Source organism: Bombyx mandarina, chromosome 15 (genome assembly GCF_030267445.1).
Source record: "Bombyx mandarina strain Sakado chromosome 15, ASM3026744v2".
NCBI classification, from domain to species: Eukaryota; Metazoa; Arthropoda; class Insecta; order Lepidoptera; family Bombycidae; genus Bombyx; species Bombyx mandarina.
In genome coordinates, this window is record NC_143221.1 from 7155108 (window position 1) to 7174433 (window position 19326).

General features: G+C 34.9%; 1 protein-coding gene and 1 long non-coding RNA gene across 14 annotated transcripts in view; one reads left to right on the forward strand and one right to left on the reverse strand.

Moving 5' to 3' along the window:
- The window catches only part of sick (sickie), a 256372-nt gene that overhangs the window by 18424 nt on the left and 218622 nt on the right, over positions 1-19326 (reverse strand). The gene's annotated exons all lie outside the window — the stretch shown is intronic.
- On the forward strand, positions 14061-14617 carry LOC149501448 (uncharacterized). The gene is made up of 2 exons (XR_016324232.1): positions 14061-14283; positions 14531-14617. It is a non-coding gene; the product is annotated as an uncharacterized LOC149501448 (long non-coding RNA).

Below are 19326 nucleotides of genomic sequence, written 5' to 3' on the forward strand. Positions count from 1 at the left end.
ATTTTATTACATTTTTTTACACACACAGCTCCGTTTGCATTGGTATAAAAAAAATTTAACTGTCAGATATAGTATTTTTTTCCTGGATGAAAGATATTGTATGTTCCTTTCTTTTCCTTTTCTTTTTATGACAATGTATACGACAAAAAATCAAATACTAATACATAAAAATCACACCGGTTTAGTATTAAAGTCACGAAAGCGTAATTTCGATAATACATACATACGATTCTCAATAATATAATAATATGAAGAAAAATCATATTTATTCCTTAAACAATCAAATATAGTTCTCACGGAAAGTATGAGGAAATAATTTTAATATGACAATCATAAAATGACCTTAAAGGAAATTCCATACGACTGGTCATTTAAAAGCTGTTATTTTCACATTATTTAGTAACTTGAGATGACCACATATCGACACATATTTCTCATTACAAAACATTCTCGAACACAAATGAACAAATCAGATTGTCAAATAACAACAGATACTATATATAATATAACAATTTATTAGCACTAAATAGTACAATTTTATCTCTGAGTTAAAGTATAGAGCTTACTCGATCAAACTTCTAAATTTAAGCAGATTATTTTTCGAATTTCTCACTTCAATGACCTTAATTGTTAACTGCCTCTGAAGAAAACCGGTTGAAAGTGTCGATGTGACGACAAAGTGATGAATTATTGATATAATATTGTTGTTAGGAATGTATCAACGTAATAAGTAAGTGACTCATCGGAATAAATTGCTTGTACAGCATGATATTGAACGTGGGTGTAGCTGGACAGGGGACCCTTTGTTTGTAGCGAAACAGGAACGCACTTAGGAAAATTAAAATTTTAGGGGAGACACCCCATATTAAAACACTTTCCTATTATAAGGCGATGCATCGGTGGAATCAATTATGTAATTAATGGTGTCCGTATTTAAAGTTAATTAAAACGGAGTATTTGAAGCCGAGTAATAAAATTCACCTGCCGGCCAGTGTTCTGCCGATTATGGTGTCAGAAGTTTTTAGATAAGTTTTCTTAGGAAACGTGTTTTACATGGGCGACAATAAATACAAATATTAAGGTTCTGTAATATATTTAGTTTTTTTTTTGCTTAGATGGATGGACGAGCCTACATCCCACCTGGTTTAAAGCGGTTACTGGAGCCCATCGACATCTACAACGTAAATGCGCCACCCATCTTGAGATATAAGTTCTAAGGTCTCAGTATAGTTACAACGGCTGCCCCAGCCCTCAAACCGAAACGCATTACTGTTTCACGGCAGAAATAGGCGGGGTGGTGGTACCTACCCGTGCGGACTCGAAAGAGGTCCTAACACTAGTAAAAAAAAAGTGATAAAGTTAGTGATAAAGTTAATGATAAATTTTATATATACATACTTCACTCTTCGATTTCGCTTGAGGATCTTTTTAATATTTATGTAGTTCGAGTGACTATTTATTAAGAATTATATAATCTCTATTTTGCTCAATACACTTTAAGCTATTGTGTACACACCTTAAGCTATAATACGGATTAGAGCGAATTCGCCATCATTTGCCTGTATGTAGCCTTATTTCTTTACCCATTCGCTCTCTATTTACGATGTACTAAAAGACGGAGCGAAGATCATGTTGCGAGTCCGTCGATTGCTTCCGTCTATCCTAGTTCCATTTGCTGAATAGACTAGTTGCTATACTTTTCTAGTTTATTTTTCTTTTTTTTTCCTGCCTATGCTAACCTTGAGAGGCTATTTCAGCTTCTCCTTGAGGTGTAGGTGAGGCTCAAACCGGGTGTATTGCTAACACTGGCCCTAGCAAATTCTAGTTAGGACTTCGATCTTCAGCCTCGAGTTATAAGAACACAAATCTATTAGGGGTATGTATACAGATTGAAATCAGTCTAGGATTTAAATGAATTTGTATTATGTAAATTATCTATACTTCTATACTAATATTATAAAGAGAAAAGATATCTATATATTTATATATTATAAAGAGAAAAGATTTGTTTGTTTGTTGGTATTGAATAGGCTCCGAAACTACTGAACCAATTTGAAAAATTCTTCCACTGTTTGGAAGCTACACTATTCCAGAGTGACATAGGCTATAATAATCTTTTTTGAAAAAAAAATTAGGGATCCTTACTAAAACTCCAATAATTAAACCCAAGGTGTAAAAAAAATACCTAAAATATTCTTTACATCGCGTGCCTACAAAAACTATTCATGATAGAATAAATTAATGTACTACGACTTTGTAAAACACATTATTATATACAAAAAGTGTCGCAACAGCTTATGTCTCACTATTAAAGTTACGCCGCAATAAGTGTTCTTTTATTTAAAAAAATAAAACAACGTCAAATATCGTTGAAATTTTTGTTAAAGACCCGAGCGGAACCGGAGCGGTCCGCTAGTGTAAACTAAAAACAATATTAAATTACGGAACATGACCTTTCGCGAGCACGTTGCAATTTCTTTTAAAGTAGACTACGTACGGACTGTGGACCCCTAATAGCTTACGAATTGCACGAACAGGTGAAATATAATTGTTAATCAACAGCTGCGGAAACAGCCGCGCTTTAGCTTCGTTAATGACGACGATCAAAATAGTTATAACAGTTATTACTAAGCATCGCATGCCGACATTGGTACGCCTGCGTCTCGATCATTCGACAGACGCTTGCCGTTCAAGCTTTTTACTATGAAACGAAACATCTGTATCTAAATAATCATTTTAATTACGTTTTGAAGAACGGCTAATAAACAAGTGGTTTGCATCTGCGTTTGTTTTAACTTCAGCCGGTTCGGAAGTTAGGTACTCCGTGCGCGAGCATTCGACCAGTGTAGGTACATACTAGATAAAATATTTTTAACGGTAAAAAATATGCCTTGATTACTTTTTAAGTGGAAAATTATTGTGAGAGTCGTTACGTAACATTTACGCACCGTTCCCTTTACGGGGCATTCTAATGTGTTGTTTGTTTAAAGTCAATATATACCTACAAGATGCTTAATTGTTTCGAAATTGTACTCTACTCATGTATTGCACAGAACACAAAACTGTATTACAGGGCTGCGTAGTTAGATTAGCAACACTTTGTGAGCACTTATCAATTAACTTGAACCGATTGACGCTGCAATATCGCAACGAGCATTTCCGGCTTACGCATCTCATTGTAGACCAGTACAATGTTAAAGTTTAACATTTATTTAAGACACATTCATATGAAGCCGTTTTCTTTCATTAATTTTTTTCTAATTTAATGTTCAGAAATTTATTGATAACAGTAAAGAAGTGGAACTAAAAGAAGAATAATTTATTGATTCATCTTGTTAGTTGAATTAATTAATCAAGACTGTATCTTAAGCGGATTATATTATAGAAGTTTAAACGTAATTACGGTTTCGAAAAATTTACAATAAATGTCATGTCTCAATATTGTTTCTTCATACTTTGATGTCACCTCCTAAAGGTAACCCGAATATATTAAATGAGATATACACTTATGTTTGTTCAAGTGTTTTCTTTAAGCGGTGCCCGTCATAGAAAATTTACGCTGTCGCGTATGCAGGATGCCTTTATATTTTTTTACGTTAATTCATCTGACTCATATAAAAGCGTCCACCACCATAGCTAATATAATAACAGGAGCATATTATTGTAGATAAATACTTAATAGGCATGTAGGTCAAGTCCTACGAGAACCGGATGTACCTTAAGAAAGTGCGTCGTACAATATTCTCTTTCAAACAAACGCGGTTATAAAAGCTTACAATCAAGCTTTAATAATTTATACAATTAAGTTTAATAATATGATCTAACCAATGTACTGCTTTCAATTCATATAATCGAATTGACGTTCCACAAAATGAGATTTTCATTATTTTCTTTATAGGCACCTAATATTACTTATCTATCCTAATATTATAAAGAGGAAAGATTTAATTGTTTGTTTGTGTTGAATAGGCTCCGAAACTACTGAACCGATTTGAAAATTTTTTCACTGTTTTGAAACTACACTATCCTCGTATGACATAGTATATATATATATATTTTTTTTTAATTAGGGATCCTTACTAGAATCCAATAATTACATTTTATTACATTACAATAATAATATATAAAAAAAAAAATTGGAATGAAAATAAAAGTTCATTAAAATAATAATATTCTAACTTTATAATTTTCTTTTTTTAGTAACTTGACGCAAATAGAAGGGTTGATGTGTGTGTATTATAATTTCGAATTTTGAAATTTTTGTTAAAGATCCGAGCGAAGTCGGAACGGACCGCTAGTATTTGATATTTAGGTAATTCGATTGCAACAGCTATTGCTCAAGTTCAAAGTTACTTATTGCGACTGAGCCGATTGTTTGCTCAGGGAGGCCCATAGCGCCCACGCAGACACGAGGTGCGACGCGTCATTATACCTAGGATTGCGTACACCAAATGAGATCTACAAACAAGGCCACTATCAGTGGAATTGCAAAACGTGAGAGTGCCCTCTCGTGTATTCCAGTTCGACTAACCTCGTGAACCGACAATGAAACGAGTCGAGATAGTGACTCGTAGGTCCGGTCACAACGGTGCAAGCAAGCACCTGTGACTAGCGAGAGAACACTCCGCTATGAGATTTGTATAGAACGTTCGCGCTTGTGTGCGGTAAGTGTTGAAAAAAAAAAACTGTAATAAGACTGCGAGTTAATCAAAACTACTCTTACTTACGGTTTAATATCGTGTTTTTTTATTGTTATTATATTATTGCCGACGTTTCGAATAATACTGTCGTCCGTGATCAAGAATTTTTTAAAGTATATAGAATATAATAATAATAATTACATAATATAATGACAATAAATAAAACAAGATTAAAGTGTAAATGCAGTTTTGATCATGTCAACGATTCGTGAAAACCAAAAAGCACTAAGTGACCATTAGGATGTTAACCGAACATAAGATTCTGATAATATGATGTTTAGAGATGTTTCTGTTTCAAAAGCATATTTTTATTGCATTTCTATTTGGACATTGTATAATATATATTGCGGGACCAATTACAACAAGGTTTCTTGTTTTTTTTTTGTTTTTTTCATAGGTGGGTGGACGAGCTCACAGTTCATCCGGTGTTAAATGGTTACCGGAGCCCATATACATCTACAACGTAAATGCCGCCACCCACCTTAACATAATAATATGAGTTCTAAGGTCTCAGTATAGTTACAACGGCTGCCTTACCCTTCAAATCAAACGCGTTACTGCACACGGCAGAAATAGGCAGGGTAGTGGTACCTACCTGTGCGGACTCACAAGAGGTCCTACCACCAGTAAAAGTATTATAAAATTTATTATAAAGAAGATTAAAAAGTGATTTTGAGACGGGGAGATATACTTTTGTTTCTAATGTTATGTTACTGGAGGTCATAGATTGTCATAGATATTGTAATTGCCGTCACCTATCAAATTTTAAACTGGGTAAAGTTCTATTATATTACTGTGGGAAAATCGGTATCTGATTATCGATTAAACCGACACCTGACCGTTGATACGAAGGTACACTTTTTTGGTGGTTAGGTAATATTTTTTTCTTTATACTATTATGTTCGGATTTCAGAGCTCTCAATCTGAATTGTATAGACATGGTATGTTAAGTTGTGCACCTGTTAGCATTCAGGGATGAAAGGGATGAAAAAAACAGAGATATTACCGATATATGATTTTCTTGATTTATTTTTAATTAATCTAAGTATTATAGCCGACAATCTCTGATATGTAGTAACAAACTGGCATTTTATATTGTGAGGGTGCTGTGTAGACTCGAAAAAAGCCGCGATTGTGTTTACACCGTTTTTCGTGTATACATTACGTATATTTTTTTCGAATAGGGGACGTTTGTAAATGTGCTGCACCTACCATTAGACATCAGGTGAACACGCCACGCCACTCATTATTATTCTCCCCTTCTTACTTCGATTCGTACATACATTAATTACAATCTACCATCTTATTACATTTCAAAGCACAAGTGAATTATATCAAATTTACTTGCATTAATTTGTTATGAAAATTCACTTACCTCTTCTAATATAGGACAGCTCTTGTACCGTGATTTTTTGATAGCCAATTCCCACCAAGGAATCGGAGGTTTCGAACGAAGTATGGTCTGGCATCCTATTTTTGGATCTTGTGTCTCATATAACGTGCCTAAAGTTCTAGATGAAGGTCGTGAATTTTGTTCGACCTCTTCATTGGCCGGTATGCCTGTAATGCATTCGCAGCATTTGTGCGGTCTTTTAGCGTAAGTCTGTGGTCTTAGATCAGCACTGAACGAATGTCTATAGTTCAATCTTTTTGTAAATCCATTGTTTTCGCTAATTGACCTCCTAAAGCCGTTTCTGTTATTAAGTAAAGTCATGGGCGGTACATTTTTTTGACTTTCACCACTTGAACTGAGCTCTGCATTAATGCAAACATTACCATTCATAGGTGTATTCGGCTCGGAGTTGTATCCTATCTTATTACGCAATAAACTTCCATATAAAGGATTTTCTTTAAAATTCAAAGGTTTCAGATCTATAAATTTAGGTCTTCTAGTGTTCAATGTAGCGTACTTTTGGGGCGATCTATGGAATTTTGATTTACTGGGCAAATCTTTCAGCACATCCTCCGTATCCGTCGAAGGGATTGTTGAATTATCGCTGTAGCTAGATATAGGTCTATCGTTATCGGTAACATAGGAAGACGATTCAGAGCAATTATCTCTATCACTATGACTCCTCCGATAGTCAATAGACGAGCTTGTGCCATCAGTACGCACAGAATGTTGTTCTCCCCCGTCGTAGCTTTGTAGATCACAGGATAAGTTCTCTCCATTACTTTGACCGTTTCCATTTTTTTCTCTTGACCATAATTCTTGATCCACTGGCAGCTCTAAGCTTCGTAACCGTCGACGAGGTATAAATACAGCAGTATCACAATTATTTCTTTCATTTTTGATATTCAGATGTTTCACTGGGGAATTTCTTTTTGAATTCGGTGGGGTGATTTTTGCGTATATTGGCTCGGAAAAACTGAGAGATGTAGGTTTATCTCCTAAACGAATGCCGGGTGATTCATTGGACATATACTGAACCCCACAACTGCTGTCCAAGAAGTTTTTTGTGGATGCTCTTTGTAAAGTAAAATATTCTGAATGTCTTTGAGGTAGATTTGTTGGTGTATTTGGTTCAACTAAATTTCTTATCTTGATTCGACTCCTTGGCGCACGTATTGTGGCGAAGCCATCATGAATAGGCGAGCCATGGTATGTTGCAGAGGTAGTCACGGCCATCTTATTTTCCAGGTTTATGGTCGATTTTCAAGGATACCACCATTGTATCTTTGATTAAAAACAACAACACTTTGGCAATTAATTCAAGAAAATCATGATTTATTGTTCTCTAAAAATATCTCTAAATGAATTTACTTGTGTCATTTGCGAAATTGATATGTTTTATTATCATCTATCTACATTGAATGTTTTATAAGTGAATTGGAAAGCGCTTTATATTGAAAGTGACTTACAGCCTATTATGTTATATTTGGAGCTTTAATTTAATTCTTATGCACATGGTCCCATTCAAGCCACACTTCACTTAATTTATCTGGAGCTATTACGAGAGATTTATATTGGTCCATAATACTGATGCAACGAATACATGTATCTGACCTAAACATTAAAAATCCATTTGATTCTATGGATCACATTACTGACGTAAGAAGTATGCTATTTTAGTCACTGCTTAAATCTTTCAACGGTACAACTATTACTTTTCATAACAACAAACTTGGTAATTTTTTTTAAGGTAACATACTTAATATTAAATTATGATCATTCCTAACGCTGATATGAGTAATAACTGTCAAACACGTCCGGGATAGCTTCTAATCATATATGCTCAGGTAATATGTGATCACGTACAGTGCAATACAATTATTTTATACATTCTCGTCATCAAATTACTTCGCTTCCCACGATACTAATTTGATCTAGTGACTACTAGCGTACTATTACTACCTACCCGTACTAGCGAAAGAAAATCACATCTGATAATATAAGCAAACACTTGGACGGATCATTATTTTAGTTTATGAATGTTTCTAGAAAATACTGACGTGAAAATCTCCATTAAGTAATGTATGCAATAACAAGTTATTGTAAAAGAGAATCAGTCATTTGTTTTGCCGTGCGCGGCTGTTGGTACGAACATGACTCATTTTTCATATTGCTATAAACTTTACGTTCATTAAGACTAAAACCGTTACATTCGAAAGCTTCTCTTAATATATGAGCTTAGCTTAAGCTTTTCAGTAATAAAGATAATCAGTAAATTGCTAAGTCATAATACGGTTGCGTGTTATAATGCGAAATTTAAATGACATACTTAACATTTGAAAGGAAGGTTCTAAGCATTCGATTGATTTATAATAATAAATAAAGGCATTATATTATAACATTAGACTTTAAAAATGGATAGCCAATTATGTATAGAAAATAAGTGCATACCATTTACGATATAAAATATGGACAGTAAATGTACTGTTTAAATTGGTAAAAGAAACATATGGTAGTCTAACTAAGTATTCATAGCGAGGGGTGAAAGGTTGTTTGGTTTAAGCCACATTTTTGCAGCTTTAAAGGAGAGCCATTTGAAGTATAAAATTTTAGAAAAAATATTTATCATAACAAAAAATCTTCAGCTATTTGATCCATTGAAGTAAACTTAATTGAATATCAATTAAAAACATCGAATTGTTCGTGAATCGACGGAGAAAAATTCGTTGATTCCGAATTTTTTTATTTTGTTTTTATTGCTTAGATGTGTGGACGAGAGTTCAAAGCCCACCTGGCGTTAAGTGGTTACTGGAGCCCATAGACATCTACGACGCAAATGCGCCACCCACCTTGATATGTAAATTCTAAGGTCTCAAGTATAGTTACAACGGCTGCCCCACCCTTCAAGCCGTAACGCATTACTGCTTCACGACAGAAATAGGCAGGGTGGTGGTACCTACCCGCGCGGACTCACAAGAGTACCACCTATCACCTACCACCAGTAAAACGAGGGAGAAAAATTAGCTAATTCCGAATATGTTTATAGCTCAATATCACCCTGGTGGGTTTTAAACTAAATAGACTTCACCTGTTCATATGCTAGGCAATCCTTGTACTGTGTGCTTATTACGAGTTTTTTTAGCTTCTCGGGAGGTTAAAATTTAAAAGCGAAAAGTTAAAAACCCGCAACTAAGCACTCTGCAGTAGTAATTATTGACAAAGATAAAACTTTAAGAGATTTATTCTAAAAGTATTCTTGTTTTTGTATTCAAATCATTGTAACCGAACAGTGCACTTCAGTGTCCTATGTCCTACGCGTACTATGTATTTTTATTACAACGAAACGTTGTAAGCATAATGATGTTTTAATAATCGTGTATTCCAGTCGCCTGGTACTGAACAATTGCTTATTTAGATTTACCTAGAAATTACGCATTAATCATGCCAACTCGTTGTTGTGTTTACATAGCTTTATAGATTTATATGCTTTGATTGGATAGAAAAAGATATATTGTTGAGATGAAAATTTAACTTTTTCATTATTATAAACACACATCTAGAAGATTGCACAAAGTGGGAATGAGTTGCTCGCTCCGGGCATTTCAATATTGTAATAATTGTTATGTTATTATACTCATGTAAAAATGAATATTTAAAAAAATCTAATATTAAAAAAATAATCTAATATTCTTCGGTAGTATAGTGGTCAGTATCCCCGCCTGTTATGTTAAATTATTTTGATTTGACTTTTTGTTAATAAAATAAACTTAAAACCAATAAAAAAAAAACTAATATTTAAAAAAAAAAACATGCCCGCTGAGTTTCTTGCCAATTCTTCTCAGGAGGGAGGCTAGTCTTGTGAATTGGCTGTAGTTCTTTTGACGTTCAACAAGTATGTACTTTCATTTATGTTGAATAAAATTTTTTTGATTTGATTTGATTTGATTTGATTTGACATCCTTTAATTTTATAACTTTTTTTTTTTATTATTTTAACTTGATTTTCTGTTACGATAATTATTGGCTAGTAGGTTTTCTTTTCTAAGAGGAGAAATACGAGTTAGGTTTCGTCTATACAAACTTTGTATATGCCTCTCTTGATAAAGACGTTAGAGCAAAGTTTTTAGGTCGCAACGAATATCTACACGATGTCATTATTATAATAAATAGCAACGTGCAAAATATACGAAAATTATAGCAATTAAAGATCCAACGAATACATTTTATAAGGAAACCAGTGAAAACCGGTCACGTTTCGCTCTGACTATCGCTAATTGTATGAAAAACAAGGATTTCTTGACATCACTAATGTGGCATTGTACCTTGATGACGCTATGACAGAAAACTTTCCTGGAGTGCCAACAGTAACCGTATCAAATTTCATCACAATCGGATGATTCACTTAAGAGACAAACACACAAACATTATTTATCATTTATACATAGAAAGGAAGAATAAATAATTTTTAATAAGAACCATTATTTCAGATTTGGGGGACGTTTATAGGACAACACGTAATTTAGATTTCTGATTTTTTTTAATATTTATCTTTTTCAATCTGTACAACTACAGCTGGCTCTTTCGTGCTCTATTCGGCTAGGTTTGATTGAGGGTAGTAACAATGTAGAATAAAAAAATTATTCACCGTTTTTTTTTCTTCAAATAATCCGCATTTTTTTTATTGCCCTTGTAGGACGACGAGCATACGGCCCACCTGATGGTCAGTGGTTACCGTTGCCCATGGACTTCAGCAATGCCAGGGGTAGAGCCAAGCCACTGCCTACAAATGCATTCTTTCATAAATAAACTTAGGCATGCACGCGTGTTGTTTTGCCGATAAATCAAAATTTCACTGCTTCAAAACAATAGTGAGGTCGTTCGTGGGTTAAGCTATAAATTATGTGACCGTAGGGGAGATCACGGGCGCCAATACGTACCGGTATTACAGGCAGCTCTATGAGGGGAACACGGAAAGGGCTCGGGCGGCCCTTCTTCGCACTGTCTTAAACAGCGCTACTCAAACTGTGCAAAGTCCGTTATACTTGGTTGATAAAAATGGGCGTAAAAACTAAAAGAAGCTAAATATTTTAAGCATAGATAACAGTCTATTGATTTACGATTAATCGCATCGCATCTTGTATCCGTCAACGATTGATAATGAACTTCATTCGATTATCAGAAAATTAATATCAAGGTCATTTTCATTCATCATTGACCGTAAATTTCTTAAATTTTACTACGCACTTTGAGCACCACGATCACCAGAAGAGAGATAGAAGTAGTGTTTATATATATCGATCTCGTTCACTCGAACGCAAGATGCACGTTCGTGTTTCAACGACCTGTTTGGTGTGTGGTAGCCTTTATTAACTACGTCCGTGGCAACAGTACACATAATAAACAATATTTTCGTTTCACGGCTATTTCGTAACATTTCAACAACCTCGGGCCAGTGTTGTTGACATTGCAAGAGCAGGCAGCGGTACGATAATCGCGTTCAACACTTTGAACGCACACAAGACAGTATAGTGAGTAGTGAGAATGGTGTCTTTGTTCCTAAGCGTAACGGGTGATCTAGCGGATGTCTCGAATCACGGCTAAGCGCTGATAATGAGATGGAATGATGAGATAAAACGTTCACAGCTATAGATTAATTTCGACATGCTTTCCTTCAAAAGCCACGCGTACAGAGATATCTTTAAAGTCCAGAGAACATGTAAAATGAGTAAACATTTGCAAAAAAAAGTAGACTTCGTTTAAGTTTTCCTGCGCTTGCGCTAATTGAAAAGATAAGAAGGTATAAAATTAATTTCCATGTAGAATCGTGAAACTATAAAAAAAGACTTTAAATGTTTGATCTTTATTTTTACGAGCAATATATTGAAGAATTATTTAAAATTATTTTAATAATTAAAACTAGAAATTTATAGGTTTTAGATACAAATACATTAATACAAAATGCGTTCCGAATGTAACAACCAAAAATATTATTAGGTATATGCTTTTTCTGATTTATTCAGCCGAATAAATGTGACCAACCTAATGTTAAATTGTCACAGGAGTTTGTAAACAGCACCACGTGAATGCGACGATTCAGCTCAAAACTTCAATCCACGTCGACTTTGGAATTGAAATATATGCTGTGAAAATTGCGTGCAAAAATACGCTATATCTCCAATAAAAAAATATTAAGATAATTTACTTATCAGCTGTATAGCCTCATGTTATGTAAGTCTATACTTCATATAAATTTTAAGTATCTGAAAAACTGAACGAATCTACAGCTCAATGTTCAAACGAATATAAGTTAAATTTAACGCTATACATAAACAAAAAGAAAACTATCGCCAGAATAATAAGAATGTATTTTTTAGCTATGGTAAGTGCTATTGTGACGTGTGGCAAAGAGAGCGAGTCTAACGGCTTACGAGCTTGATTGTGTATTCGCCCAAATAATGTATATCTATACATCAATCGTTTTATTTTCGACCTGTGCAACCACTAATGTATGTACATGTATGACGTAATTAATATTAACGTGCCTAGAAAACTTGTAATAAAAATCATTGATGGAATAAAATCATTCGATAATCGATAAAATTACGTCCGAGACTTTGCTAATAAGTAAAAATCGTATGATTTTGTGACTTGAAAATAATAATATCATTGTCTTTGTACGTAAAAGCGGGGTAAAAGATTATTTCTTCATACAGCACTTATAAAATCACAAAAGCTAGGCTTAAAATTTACACAGAGTCCTCCACTTCAGATAGATTTTCATTGCCTCTCCTTCTTCATGCTGCAAAATTGATGGCAGGGATTAGGCATCCCCGTCCTGTCATTCATAAAAGAATGCGTGCCAATGCAGCAGATTGAAAAACGCTGTACCTTTTTTTTTCTGCCCATGCTAATATCCTTGAGAGGCTATTTCAGCGTAACCATAACTAGTAGGTGAGCTCACGGGGCTCAAACCTGACGACGTTACTAACACGAACCCTAGCAAGAACCGTGCTTCGCAGAATCTACCACCCGATCGGAAACGCGACCCACTGAGAAGATCCGGCGAGAAACTCAGTGGGCTAGGCTGGACCAGCGGCTCAGTCCATCCGAAAGACTCGTGATTCACTTGTCGACAGACTCTTTGGGGATTCCATAAGTTGTTAACTTCGCCGATATGTCAGATCCCGTCGAACGTTTTAGCGGAATTAATCCCAGGCTCCCTAACCTTGCAGTTTACCGATGAGCGAGGCAGAGAAGGTCGCCAGCTGATCGACCAAGACGGTCACTGATCAGCTGGTAATCCTCAAAAGACCTCTCGTTGCGTACGGAATAATGGGTAGCTCGATGGACTTAGAGAGCGAGGAAGTTATCGCGATAGGCCCGTACATTACGTAAAATAACCATGAGAAATCGTCCAATTAAATAAGAATGATAAAACTCGATCTATAGATAACCCCTTTTATCGATACTCGTTTTAGCATTCATAAAAATAAACTACCGATTTTTTTTTTTTGATAATACCTATCTCAAAGCCGTCTTAAAGTCTGAATGAACGGTTCGTTGATTATACGTAGTCAACTCAGTCGACTAGTAGAAAGCTATGACAAGATAATATCGATAAGTTACGCAATAATTTGGATATTTAAACCAAACTACATGAACTGGATCATCCATTGAATATTCGATCGGAATTTAAATTTGAAAAATATTTATTTCCAACGTCTTTATTTAAATTAGGAACCGTGTATTCGGAATGAGTAAAATACGGGACAGCATTTTTAATACGTTAGTCGTAAATCTTAAATGATGCTCAAAAAGGATACCTAATTCAAATAGCGATGATCTCAGCAGAGTGAAGTAGTTTTTACGTCTCTTGAATACTACTACAAGTTTAGAACGACCTTTATAGATGTTTTTTTTTTCGTAAGGACAAATCCGGCTCGTTATCAAGTTTCTTTTTATTTCAAACTTAGAATAATTACACATAGAAACCGAGTCCGCCTCCGTAAAGTGAGGCAACTCAAACCTAGCCATATTGGCTAAGTTCATTAATCGGCCCGTCAGTGCTCAAGGACGTGTCGTATTGAAAACTACTCCCGAAATTTTCATTAAAAATGACGGTTTGTTCAGTGAACGGATGTCACAGTACATCGGAAAAACACAAGAAAGATAGTAACGATACATTTCACGGGTAAGTAATGCGTTTGAACGTATATTTTTACGTAAAACATTCATTACAATGAAAAATAAATTTCAATAATTTGTAATGCCACAGTTTATGAAAATGTTGCCAGCACAGGGAAATATTCTCTTTAATTAGACAATTAAAAGCGCTTTTTTAAATTTAATTAAATTGATTAATAAGGAAACTGAGACAAAAAAACAACAAGTATACTTATAATAAAAATATGTAATTTTATGTTTTGGTGTGGTTTTAGGTTTCCTCCTATCATCGAAGCGACAATTGTTCAGAAAACAGTTGCAGTTGTTACAATGCTACTGAAATAAATAAATTATACATGTTATTTGTTTTTTTTTTTCTCATAAAATTTTCTCACCTCGATCACTCTGAGAACCGTATCTATAGACAAGTTATAATTGAAACGACTTTTCTCTACAATTCTGGCTCTTATTTGTTTGAACTTAAAATATTTTCTTAGTTCATTCTTTAACTACTTTGCTTGACTATAGATACAGACGTGAACTAGAATGCTTCTAAGTGAATTAGAATATTTGCGTGTTTTTGTAAGTTACACTATTATTACATATAAAAACGGCCTAATAAAAAATGCCACCAAAAATTAATAAATAACTTTACACCAAATAACGTAAGTATTTTGAGTTAGGTTGTGTGGTGGCGGGTTTAAACAAAAAACAAAAAGTTGTATACAGATTTTATTTTCATCATGCAGGCAATATTCGTGTATTCTAGTAAATAGGTACGTTAGATTATTTAGGATGTAAACAAAACGGGTCACTACAGAGTAGTTTCGGTAGACGAATTGCACTTATATTTAACTCCTAATCATTTAGGGGATCTATGGGCCTTGTCATCAGTTCAGCAGTAATCATTGATGAGTTCCAAATAAATAAAAGGTGTAATCTAATAATCACATTTGTTCTGTGATCACAAGTAATAGTTTCAAATTCCGTATTTTTAGAGAAAGTTAATATATTGGCAGCATTCTTTTTTTCGCTGTGTGCGTTTCGTCGAGCGTAAATACAAGTATCTTACGCACACATAGATTATATTTTTGCCTCGCTTTTGACAGACCGCTTTGAAGAGAACTATCGTTCTATGTGTAATTATTCTAAGATTTCAAACTACAAATAAAGGATTTTCAGAAAAGGTATCAAGGTATCCTCATTGCACAGCCTGGAGAAACTCACAATTCTCGGACAGATGGAGGGGAAGCGCGCTAGAGGAAGAGCGCCAGCTAGATGGGTTGACCAACTCAAGGAGGTGACTGGAGGCCAGATATGGGGAGCGGTACATATGGCGCAGAACCGGACCGAGTGGAGAAGATTGACATACAGTCACGATCCTCAGCATTGAGGGAACGACCAGAAAGAAGAAGAAGAAAAGGTTTCGAAAATTGCACTGGTGGTAACTGGTGGTAGGATATTTTGTGAGTCCGCATGGGTAGGTACCACTACCCCGCCTATTTCTGCCGTGAAGCAGTAACGCGTTGCGGTTTGAAAGGTGGGGTAGCCGTTGTAACTATACTGAGAACTTATATCTCAAGCTGCGTGGCGTATTTACGTTGTAGATGTCTATGGGCTCCAGTAACCACTTAGCACCAGATGGGCTGTGAGATCGTCCACCCATCAAGCAATAACAAAAAAAAATTGCAATTGTATTAAATTTTAGTATTAAATTTCGTATAACGGTGGAAGCTAAACGGTCGAAATACCACATATGTTGCGCACATGGCCCAGAAGTGAGAGAATGCTCGATGGGAAGTCACCCGATACTCGTATCCACACAAGAGGTGAGCTAAAACAGCGTCATATGTGAATTTCATGTTACAGAACTCGGTCAAGGAACTTTTTGATGAATAAATATTGGTTAAGAAGTTATCTAACAAACAATACGTACATAGTAGTGCCTAATCTCAAAAACTAGGTTGTGCTAATTAGGCCGACGTTTGCTATATACCAATACGTGATAACACGAACAAACAATAATTCCGTTTAAGAAAAAACGATGGTTAACCGGTTATTTTTTATTATATATCGCATTCAAGTCGCCTAAATTAGAAGCAGTGGTCTCATTTCGCAATGTTTAGGTGACGAACGTATCTGCAACTGTCTGAGCGATGTATTCAAATAGCACCACTGATATTATGTACATATTATAAATCTCCCAGATTTCGTGGTTGAACGAACTTAAAATTTATAGTTAGTATTGTTGTAATACAGAGCACTTCCTATAGTCGTTAAGAAGCGAATTTGTGGGGAAGCATTGTATTTGCTTAGTAGTTTGTGCAGTCGACATGCTTTGTGGCGCGGTATTGAATTTTAAGGGCACTGACATGCGACAACCAGCCTCTATTGCGAGCTATTGTTATGCTAATGATGTCTACAATAACTAATCAACCATAAAGAAAATCGCGTACACATGTATGCCGAACCTCAAAAAGTACTGTTACCAATTGAATTCGTTATCACGTCGCAAAGGTAGAAGCGATAAGGACCGCCATATAGTCATAGCCATAGAGATGAGAATGACTCATAGCGGTTATTTATTTGCTTATCTGAACTTTCGAGCGACTGAAGACCACCATGTATTATTGATATTTGGTTACCACTTAAATAGAATCTTTTATGTTGTATCGTTCAATACTACGAGTACTACTTCTGTTTAATGCAAGCTCAAGTATGTACTACCGCTACTGGCGCTTCCTGTTTGGATTATATCGAGATCCTCTCTCGTCAAGCCTCCATAACCGGTAGCTCTTGAAATCTATCTACAAAATAGCGGAAACACTACGGGAAGTTGCACTTTCGAAGTGCCTCTTTAATTTTTTTAGTAGTTTGTCATCAGCGTTGCTAAATAATTATCATTACTGGTGGTAGGACCTTTTGGGAGTCGCACGGGTAGGTACCACTACCCTGCCTATTTCTGCGTGAAGCAGTAATGCGTTTCGGTTTGAAGGGTGGGGCAGCCGTTGTAACTAATGTAACTATACTTGAGACCTACGAACTTATATCTCAAACTGGGTGGCGCATTTACGTTGTAGATGTCTATGGGCTCCAGTAACCACTTAACACCGGATGGACTGTGAGCTCGTCCACCCGTCTAAGCAATAACAACAACAAAAAATATCTATTTTTGTAAAAGTAGATGTGCATGCGTGTGTATTCTCCTTATATACTCAGAAATTACTGGACCGATTTCTATGAAACTGTCAAGAAATCTTCAAATTAGTCTAGCGGGTGTACAAGTAATGTTTGGTAGCATTCAGACTAAATTCAAATCAATGATAGACAGCAGTCAAACTAGTCGTTTATAGATTTAATAATATTGACGATTTTGTAATTTGGTACAGTTTACTAACCATCCTTCTTGAAAATAAAAATTATTTATAACAACGACGATTAGTGGCTTTGTTTGCTTTTAAATTCTCATTTATCTAATACCAAACTCGTTTTGTAGATTTGATGATTTTTAATGAGCAAATATTGCGTATTTTCATATGTTGCCTGTTTTTACTTGACATTAACTCGTGTTTTAATATTATATTTGTGTAGTGATTTTTCTCAAGGTCGAACGTGCTGTAATGACGTAATAGCCGTTAAACAAGTTTCGTATTAAACATATACTGTTCATTGATAAATGACCGTTGTATGTATTTTAAAATTAACTGCTCTATTGAGTGATAATAATTTTGTTGAAAAAGAATATTATAGTGTCATATAAAATAAAGTTGTCTCAATCCTCAATAACTATTTTTCAACCAAGCTAGATTAGTTTTAATTACATTGCTTTTCCAGATCTCATTGACTTACAAAATTAAGTGTTCAAGATACATTAACTTGTATGTAACTATTATTATAGGCAGGCTGTATTACGATAGAAGCAATTAAGAATATGCAGTTGACAATGGGACTCTAAATTGCTATTTAAAAACTAGTCATAATAAAGGCAGCGTGCGTGCAAACGGACAAAAAACAACCTCATACAAAAAAGCTTTTTATTTAATTTCATTACGGATGTTGAGTCTGGTTTCGGTGACAGTAAAATTATGTTTATCAGCAGTCTCGGAATCGACGACATTAAAACTAAGCCGAACTAAGCAATTAATTATAAAACTCATAAAGTCACTAAGAGTTTATCACTAATTTTCGTTGTTTATGTCCATAAACTAGATAACTTCGTTCTAATGTGAAACGGCACTTAATTTATTGTTCGCGTGTCACTAAAGATTATGATACAGCTGATCTAGATTAATTTGAAGAACGTATCATCCAAAAACAAATGAAGGCAATGACTTGACGCGATAAAGTGCTGTTAAAAGGATGCGATATGAATTGAAAACGCGATTTCTTTCCTCTTCGTTGGCACGATTACGTAAGTATTCCCTGTCTTGGACCAACGAACGGCGGACGAAATAAATTAGCCACTAAAAATTTATTAATTGAACTTGTTTAAAGTTCCTTCCTGTTATTGATAACGCTGGCTGGTTGTATCGAGATTTGTTTTAATATTGTATTAATCGTTTATTAATGAAATTTTTGCTTATTTACTTTCACCTTTTTAATTAAAACGTGATTAGAGTAAGTACTCTTTCAAGTAAAACCTAAAGAATATTACGACAATTTTATGAGTTCATTAACATTTTAAACTTTAATACTATTTTCAGGTTACGCGTATGCACCAAAACTCAATAAAACATTTAAATGCTTCAGTAAACACATTGTACTCGTAAACACAACCGTGACTTCTAATTTAAATAAAGAACTTTAGTTCACAATAAATAGCCCCGTTGGTTTGTTGTAGTTTACTTAGACTCAAAATAAAGTCTATTTCAAGAGTAATACCTACGAACTTCAAATCACTTTTCAACTGAAGAATTAAACTAAATATGTATTTACGATTACGTTGCCTAGCCCTTGGACCATTCAACTTATTGAACAAATAAATAATGCAGGGGTACTACCGAGAGATCCCTGGCACGTCTCCATACGAATTAACCTCAATTGATAGAGTTGAGGAGGCGCTTTGCTGATT